Source organism: Chionomys nivalis, chromosome 14 (genome assembly GCF_950005125.1).
Source record: "Chionomys nivalis chromosome 14, mChiNiv1.1, whole genome shotgun sequence".
Taxonomy (NCBI): domain Eukaryota; kingdom Metazoa; phylum Chordata; class Mammalia; order Rodentia; family Cricetidae; genus Chionomys; species Chionomys nivalis.
Genome location: NC_080099.1, coordinates 45,078,751 through 45,088,399, shown reverse-complemented (window position 1 = coordinate 45,088,399; position 9,649 = coordinate 45,078,751).

Here is a 9,649-nt window from a genome sequence, read left to right as displayed (position 1 = left end):
TTTTATGGCTTGCTCAGCCTGCTTTCTTATACAACAGAAGACCACCTCCTGCCCTGGGCTGAAACCATCATCAGTGGACCCGGCACTATTGCATCTATGATTAACCAAGAAAATATCCTATCTGCATGCCTCTAGTCCAACCTAAACAGGTTTCTTGATAGAGATTTCCTCTTCTCAGATGACTCTAGCTTGTGTCAATCCAGCACATACCCCCTCCCAGTAGTGGGATTGCAGCTATATGTCACTGTGCCTGCTTTTTTCATGGGTGCTGGCAACCTAAATTCAGGTCCTTACATCTATACAGCAAGCACTTTATCTACTGAGCCATTTCCCCAGCTCCCAGATTTGTATTTGTATAACATAGATAAAATCTCTATTTTAAAATGTCTAACTGGTTTTTCATCAGTTCCTTCTATTTTATTGTGCTTGTTTCTACCTTGCATGATATTATACACATGCATTTGTAGGCTTCCTAAACCCAATGGATTTTACAATTTTGTCTGTGCACTCAGAGCCTAGAAGAGGGCTCAATAAGTATTTGATGAATCAATCATTATTTCTGAGTTAGTGTCTGATTTTACAACCTATCAAGATGGAAATCTGCAGTGCCTGCATGAGTGCATCTGTCTTTGCATCTGTCTTGGTAGGGTTGCATCATGTACTGTATTTTTCTGTAAACTTCTTAAATTATTTTTCTTCAGCTGTGTAAGTACTGTGATGAGCTGTTTTCTATGAGGCATTAATTTATAAATCATCTTTTTAAAGTATAAAGGAAAAGATAAGATACTGATTCCTCCATGACTCTTCCTCTCCACCCAAGACACAGTTTCTGAGCAGAAAAGATAAAAACCCAAATGAGAAAAGGTATCAAAACATAGGCAAAGATCACAATTTGCTTGCTCTTTCCATAAGCCTGTGTCAGGCATTGTAGTAAGCACTGGAGGAAAAAGCACTGGACAGGTAAGGTCTGTGGTTCCCTGGAATTTACAAGTATAGTGAAGCAGTGTGACAGTGAGTGAGTAACAAATATGTAAATGATTTGAAAGTTTGACTAGTGATCGTTAACAAGCATCATGCTGCATTCACAGAGTGGAACGGGCATGCAGTGGGCAGAATAGCACTTCAGGTGAGATGTGTCCATCTTAGTCACCAGAGTCTGCAAATGCACTACACGTTACAAGGAAGAATTAATGCTACTTCTCAGGCAACCTTGAGGATGGGAGATCATCCTGTATTGTCTGGGTGGACCCGACGTTATCTCTGAGGTTCTCAAGAGTGGGGAGGGCGGAAGTAGAAAGAATGCCAGAACTGGAGAAAGACTGGGCATGGAACATAGCTGCTGCTGAATGGGGAAAAAGGGACTCCAAGTCTAAAAACACATCTGTCCACGAGAACTGAAAGGAGAAGAACCAAATTATCTCCTAAAATGTCCAGAGGGAAAGCCTTCCTGCTAATACCTGACTTTAGTTTAGTGAGACCCATTTTGGACTTTTGAACTTAATAAGTATTAGGTGATAGGTTTGTTTAAAGCCACCATGGCAATTTTGTTACAGCAGCAAATGGGGAAATAGTAAGGACTTTAAATTCCAAAGTCAAGAAGCACTTCTGTAAAGACATTTCATTAATCTGAATGTAAGGATTTGAAGGAGTGTGCCACGCAAAAAGCTGCTGATAGCTTGTGCAGGTGGAAAAACCAGAAAGGTCAAGGCTGAACAGAGATTTGGGTAGCTAGGAACTGACAGATAGTCTTAACAATTGAAGTGTGGTGACCAAGAAGAAAGCAGTTAACAAAAGATTATAAATTTTGACATGAGTAATCCATGTAGGGCCTTGTAGACATTAAGGAACTTAGATTTTGCTGGTAGTGCACTGTAAAGACATTCAGTGGTTTAAATTTTGAGTTTCACATAATCTGTCTTATGTCTTTTTTAAGATATGCTTTAAACTTGAACCAATCATTGTACACAGTTCAATAAATTTTTACTGAGTAAACCTATCCTGGCTACTACCACCCAGCTGAACTAGAATCTTATCAAATTCCTGAATTCTCCCCATGCCCTCAGTGTTTATCTCTAGTAAAGTAGTAACTACTTCTTCACCTTTATCATCCTATTACTTTTTTTTAAAAAAAAATATTGAGCTTTATATTCATGGAATCATGTTTCTGATGTTTTTAGCCATGTGAATAATATAACATGTTTTATAACATGTGAGATTTATTCATACAAATACATGTAGTAACAGTTTAAAAACCACTATTTCTGTGTATATTTCTTATATGGCAATATATTTATCCCTTCTGTTCTTTTTTATTTTAAAAATTTATTTACTATGTATATAGGTTTCTTCCTTCATGTATCCTGCAGTAGAGAAGAGGACACCAGATCTTATTACAGATGGTTGTGAGTCACCATGTGGTTGCTGGGAGTTGAATTCAGGACGTCTGGAAGAGCAGCCAGTGCTCAGTTCCTCTGAGCCATCTCTCCAGCCACCTCCCTTCTGTTCTTTAAGTACATTGGTTGTTTCCAGATCTGAGCTATGATGAACATTCTTGTACATGTCTTTTTGTACACATGTAGATATTTCTGTTATCCTTATTTTAAACCTTAATGTTGCCATTTTTTCAGACTGATCATAACAGTTTTACACTCCACCAGCAATGTGTGCTCCATTGTTTTGTTTTCCTCTCCCTCTTCCTCTCTCTCTCTTTTCTCCTGAGACAAAGTAACTGTACCTCGTAACTCACTCCATAGACCAGGCTGACCTTGAACCCAGGGAACTGCCTGCCTCTGCCTCTAGAGTGCTGGAATTAAAGGTGTGTACTACTTACTACCCAGATCATTTTCAAAAATTTGGAATCATTTGAAAAAAATGCCCCCCTTTTGCTTATCTAGCTAGTTTCTTAAGAAAGTAAAAGGCATTTCATTACAACTTTTAAAATTTCTTAGATGATTAATGACGCTGAAAAATTTTGTTCATTGGCTGTTTGGATAGTCTCATTTATTAGGTGCTTGTGCAATGACGTAGTACTTAGATTTTTTTTAAAAAAATAGCTCTGGCAGGGCTGTGGTGGTTTATGACTTTAATCCCAGCACTCAGGAGGTAGAGGCAGGTGGATCTCTGTGAGTTTGAGGCCAACCTGTTCTACAAAGTAAGTTCCAGGACAGCTGGGGTTGCATAGAAAAACCTTGTCTCAACCCACCCAAAAGTTCTGAATTCTGATGATAAATAATATTAGATAACTTTAAATATTCATTTGTTTTGTTATGATATGATTGAAATTTGGTATATTCTAAGAAAATTATCTATGTTCCTGTGCGGAGGAAATATAGAAACACAGGTGCACTGTGCAACCCTACCAATATGCAACTTATCTTTAAATTAACCATGGAACTTGGTATCAAATCATGTTTTCCTAAAGTTGCTGATCTGTACCCTTAAGATACCTTTCCCAATACCAATTTAAGGAAAGTATGGGACTAGGGATTTAGCCCGGTGACAATATCTCTTACATTATACGTGCAACACACTGGGTTCTTTATCCAGAAAAATGTCTTTGTACTATTTTATAAATTGATTTTATTAATTAAGTATTCCTTAAACACAAGCTTTAAAGAAATTTAATGACTGAGGGAGGGAAAAATTCAATATATAAAATTTAGTTTAGTGGTTTCCAGAAATAAATTAATTTTCCTCATTTGAAATCCAGGTAGATGAATGTTGAGGCATAAATACATGCAGGATAAAGGGTGTGCCCAATTAATGGGATTTCTGGCTGGCTGCCCAGAGAGATTCTGTAAAATCTTATCCTACAAGGTAAAATACCTCCTGCAGAGGAAGTGGTATGCCCACCGAGTATGAGGAACCCTTGCCCAGCAATACATTAACCTTATATTGCGTGCTCTTTTGCTCTGCCCTGCGTTCTGGCAGGCTTCCTTTCATTGTCTTGTGCTTTCAGCGGGCTTGCTTTTACTTATTCTCTCTTAAACACCTTAGTATTTGCTCTAACCTCCTCCCTTTCCCCCTTTCATTCTTAGAGTAATAAAGTCAAACCACAACCCTTTTTTGGTTATTGTTCCAACACAGTTATTGATTCTAATGAGTAAAATTCTCCTTTCCTTTTTTGAATCTTCACAATTTCTGTTGGTCGTCTCACTGTGTCATCGCCGGTCCCTTCAATTCTTTGAAGCTAGTGACCCCAGATATCTAGGTTTCTGAGGATGAGCCTGCTTTACTTCCCTGCCCCCCTCCTGCAGCAACTGAGATAATCCCCTCTGCAGCCTGAGGTAAAGATTTAATGCTGTCAAGAGCACAGAGCAACCCTCTCTCCAAGGCTGAGAAGGACGGGCACGCTGCCAAGCCCTATGCGCTGCAATCCTGCCACTACACCTTCCTAGGCTTGCTCTATATTTGAAGAGATTGGTGCTAAATTAATTTCCCAGGGACGGTTGGGGGGTGGGGGGGGGGGGAGGGAGAAAAAGAGTGTGTTCGAGCACCGAAAACTGCGACCGACTCGCCCTCTGCTGGTTAAAGACATGAATGATCGCAGCCAAAACAACGCAGCAGAGAAGGCAATCCGTTCAATACAGATAAATAGCAAACTCGGTCCGTTTGTCGATCTAAATCGTCACTGTGAGTTTTAGCTCTGCCTGAAATTTAATCATATTCTCACTTTAAATCCTAGCCCCAAGTAATATGCTATCTTGAGCCCATGTTCATTTATTCGTAGGCTCCATTATTCTAAACCGCTAATCAAAATAGCCCCAACTAGCCTTTTGTCTAATTGGTTGCTAGGCAACTGGAAAAATGACACCGAAGCCAGCCGTTGCTTATTGAACACATCTCAGGCCGGTGTCTCTGCCTAAGATAATAATTTCATGCGAACAAAAGGACAGCTGCTGTTTGTATTTTCAAGGTTAATTGGTTGGAAAACTGGAAAAAGCGGTCGGTTTCCGTAATGGTTTCTAGAAAGCTGACAGACTACCTACTACAGAACGAAGCCCTGGCTGCCATAATTCACAGAGCCCCGCACCGCCTTTGCAGTCTTACGTATCTGGTTGGAATAGACCAACACACGGAGGCTAGGGTAATGAAACGTCTGCCCGCAGCAAGACAGTATCTATAAGACACTTACATTCTGCCGGGGAATGAGGGAGAGAAAAAAAAAACCAAACGACTAGATATTGCAATGTATGGTGTCAGTAAATGTCAGCTGAATCCTCTGCCAGTCTGAATGTCCCAAATCAAGGGATTCCTATTCACCCCCTCTACTTCTGGCAATGTAAATTGGTCGATCACGCGGCGTTTGAAATCGGTTGAGATTGGCCCATTCCTTTGTCAGGTGAAAATCTCTGCAGCGAGTCATGGGACTCAACTGGGCGGTGTCGCTGTCCGCATCTGGGGTGCTGAACTCCAGGCGTGGCCATGGAGATTTTCTTTGTATGACAGCTTCCGGTAGGGCGGTGTCGGGGGCGTGCTCTGAAAGGTGGTTCCAGCTGCCACCTGGCGTTCAATGAGGAAAGTGCTGGAAGATAAGGAAAATAAGAGTTACGAAGTTCAAAAATTACTTTAAAACTCAGAAAACACAAATTGGAGGAGTTTTGGTCCTCAATAGCTGGTCTTTTGGAGATATCACACCTTTTTAGAGACACCCAGGGTATATAAGAACGTAGACTTTCTAGAATGAGCTCCCACTACCATCCAAGAATATAAACTGTAAGTATGCTTAAATAAATGCTGCCACACAATTTTCTAACATATTTTGTTGTCAAATATGTATTTAAAGTATTCCTATAGTAATTTAAGAATTTTTACTGAAAGGTTTAAGTAAAATAAATGCTAAGAAAACAGTCTTGATGGTCAAATACGTTTAAGGAAACTTAGCTGGGTGTTCTTCTCTGAAAGCAGTATTGGGAAAATCAAAATAGTGATTATATTTGAGATATGGTAAATAGAAATAGAAACTATATGTGGGAAGTTTTTTATTTTTACTTACTCCTGACTCTAGTATTTAAGCTACGAGAATGTTGGGAACAGGGAATTTGTGATATGCTTATGTCTTTTAATCTGTACATTTTATAATATCCTATACAAAGTCGGTGTGAATGTGCAGATATACTCTTTAGGTGAGGGAGGAAACCTCAAGATTATTTGTACATAGAGATTGCCTAATATGTAACAAAATTTGGGAGAAATACTATTATATATCTTGTTCCATCTTTGAAAAATAAAAACACATGTAAAAGTGGGTACATCTTTAAGAGAGTATAAAGTCAGAATTCCAACTGACCATCAAACTTCTGTGTCTCTCATGGTAACCTCTTCTTCCCAATTAGTTTGGTACAACTCTTTCAATCTTTCAAAACAGTGACTATCATGTGTGTTTAGATGTATGGGTAAAAATCAGCCCTAGCAAGTTCAGATAAAAATGAATAACATTCTCAAATTTATCATTCTCAAAATAAAAACTAGACCCATTTAAGAAGCACACCCATGCTTATTTGTCAGTCAACACAGCTATTATTAGCACAGTGGTTTCTTCCTTTAAACCTTAATACAGAACACAACTTTTATCATTTCTGCTTTAAGGGTCAATATTTATTAAAAAATATTTACTTTAACCAAAACTTAACACACCAAACAGGATTAATTAAATTGTCGTCAATTAAGAAATTGAGAAGTTTATCAGAGTACAGTAAGGAAAAGAACTGTCTTTTTAGTCTTAATTTGATCAAATTGAGAAGATTCCAAACACACCCAGCTTTCCTGGAAAGTCACTATCGTCTGTACCACCAATAGGGAGGCAACACACAAATAAAGACTTCAAAGCCATCAGCTTAAAATAAGAGCATAATGGAAAGCCGTTCTACTAATTCTATAATAGTATCTGTTTATATTACAGCTTCTTACATTACCATGGGGGAAGGAAACGTTATATTCACAAGCACATGTTCAACATAAGAAGCATTGTCATCCAAAGCAACAGATGGGAGACCAAGACCAGGTGCAATAGGTCTGACTGCCAAAAGTATATCCACAAAGCATCCAGCTCCTGCCACAATGGGGAAAATCCCCCACAAAACATTAAGTATATGAAAGAATACAATAAGAATAAAATTATAATATAGCAGTGAAGTTTATTTATTTATTTATAATTTTAAATTTTCCCTTAAGTTTTATTTTCATGTTGGCATGTGATTTTACATGATTACAGGGTATGCTGTTCTTATACATGGATACATTATGCAATGGTCAAATAGGAACAATCACATAAAATAAGGAACAAGTCATCAGTTCCAGTATACATTTGTGGCAAGAATATTTAAAATCTTTTCTTCTTGCCTTTGGAGAAGCAGTGAAGTTTAAAACTGCAGGTGTGACCTCAATATTTGAAGTACAACTGTTCCTAAAATAAGTTTTTTTCAGCTTAAAGCAGTACATGTATAAGCAAAAATCAGAGGGGCTCTAAAATACTAACATTTACTTAAATTGCCATGAAAATAAATATTAATGTTAAAATGGACACAACAACAGAAACAATACATGGGAGAAGAGTCTCCAGTATTCTACTTAGTGTATTTTTTAAAAGGTGTTAAAAATAATGACAGAATTCTTAACTAAACAATTTTAGAAACATTTAGATATATAATTTTGAGGTAAATAAATGAAAATAAGTAATACATTTTCCTCAAATGTTAGCATAAATTTAAATCTGAACTAATTTTATAAATCAGAAATACTATTTTGCAGAACACATTAGAAGTGAAGCAGTTTATATCCAGTGTTGGGGAATTAGAAAACAAGACCCTAAAGTACAGTGTTTTGGTATCCTGAATACTTAAAACTGAAGGAGGTTGGAAGACCTTAGTTATACAATCTCCAACTTTTGTCTGTTTTCCAGTCTCTATCCTGCTTCCTGAAGTGAGTCATGGAGACTTCCTTAGAGCTAGTGATAAAACTTGGGAGTACTATTGCAGGCTTTCTATATAAGAGAAAGCCAAAATAAAATCCTCTTCCCTACATTATTGAACAGTAAATAGGACATAAAACCTTCATTTGATTAGTGTCAACCTTACACCTGGAAGGAATAAATACTACACAGGCCAAAGAAATGGTGGGCAAGGCTTGTTGGGTTTACCTCTCTGCTACCATTGTTCAATCATGTTTCCAGATGTCTGTCCTATCTCACCAAGCCAAGCATAAAAAAGAATTCCCTGGATCTTGGGATTTAATTTTTGGTGACTTCCATCTCATATAAATCTTGGATAAAGGAATTTGTTAGATTTTCACTTGTTTTCCTGCCTTTTGTTGTAGGACTGTCAGTTATGACCTTACAATGGATGAAGAAAGAGTCTGCGCCTCTTGGACCCTAAGTCAATGCACAATTACTAAGTTTCTCTGTCCTATTTGCGTGTTTTTTTAAAAAATAGCATTGTCTTAGTTTGGGTTATTTTTGCTGTGATAAAAGACCCAAAGCAACGAAATGGCCAAAGCAACTTGGGGAAGAAAGGGTTTAATTGACTCACAGGACCACACTGTAGTCCAGCACCAAAAGAAGTCAGGACAGGATCTCAAGCAGGACTGGAACCTGGAGGCAGGAGCTGATGCATAGGCTATGGAAGAATGCTGCTTAATGGCTTGCTCCTCATGGCTTGCTCAGTCTGTTTTTTTTTTTTAATTTTTTTTATTGTTTTTATTTTTATTATTTTTTATAGCACCTATAACCAACAGCCCAGAGATGGCATCAACCACAATAGTCCAAGCCCTCCTCCCTCAATTACCAATTAAGAAAACACCTTACAGCCTCGCCTACAATCTGATCTTATGTATTTTCTCAACTGAAGCTCCCACCTTTCCAGTGACTTGAACTTGTATTAAGCTGACTTAAAACTAATCAGTAAAGTATCCAAATAATTGTACCATAATGCCAAAGTTCTTTTACATAAATTTTAAGACTTATATAATAAAAAATTATATTGATACTTAAAAAGGATTCTGAATATAGGAAAAGAGAAATATAATAATGAAATAGGAAGAGATAATTAAGAAATCTACACTAGTGCTTTAAAAGTGTAAGTATCCTGATTTCATCTCTATATGCATTTATATACATGTGTATACAATTACAATTATGTGGAAATTCAAGGCAAACATTATCTATGAATGTTGATGACAACAGGTTGATAAAAGTATTCTGGGGGTACCTCATAGCTTCAAAAACTCCAAAAATCACTGACATTTTATAAGAAGAATTAAAAGAATTTGTTTCACCTGAGAAATTTGATGGACACCACTTAGTTCAAGTATCAGATGGGATAAAATACTACTGTTGCCTCCCAATGTGATGCACTGAAAAGGACACATCATTGTTTATTTTCATTTTTCCCTTCAAAAACATTTAATCCGAGTTCAGTTGAGAGGAAATACTTTAAAATTAAGGATTATATTATAAAATGCAGGAAATCATGGAGTTGGGCTGGTCTAGCTACTTTGAGAAGTCATAGGTTATTCATGTTAGAGTTCATGAACATGACTCCTGGGACATTGTATGTTGCAGTTCCAGTGAAATTGGGGCAGTCTTTTGGGAAGTGGAGCATTCAGGATGCCTGTGTTTCTCTTTATTCCCTAGAAGTCATCTAAACATATAGAA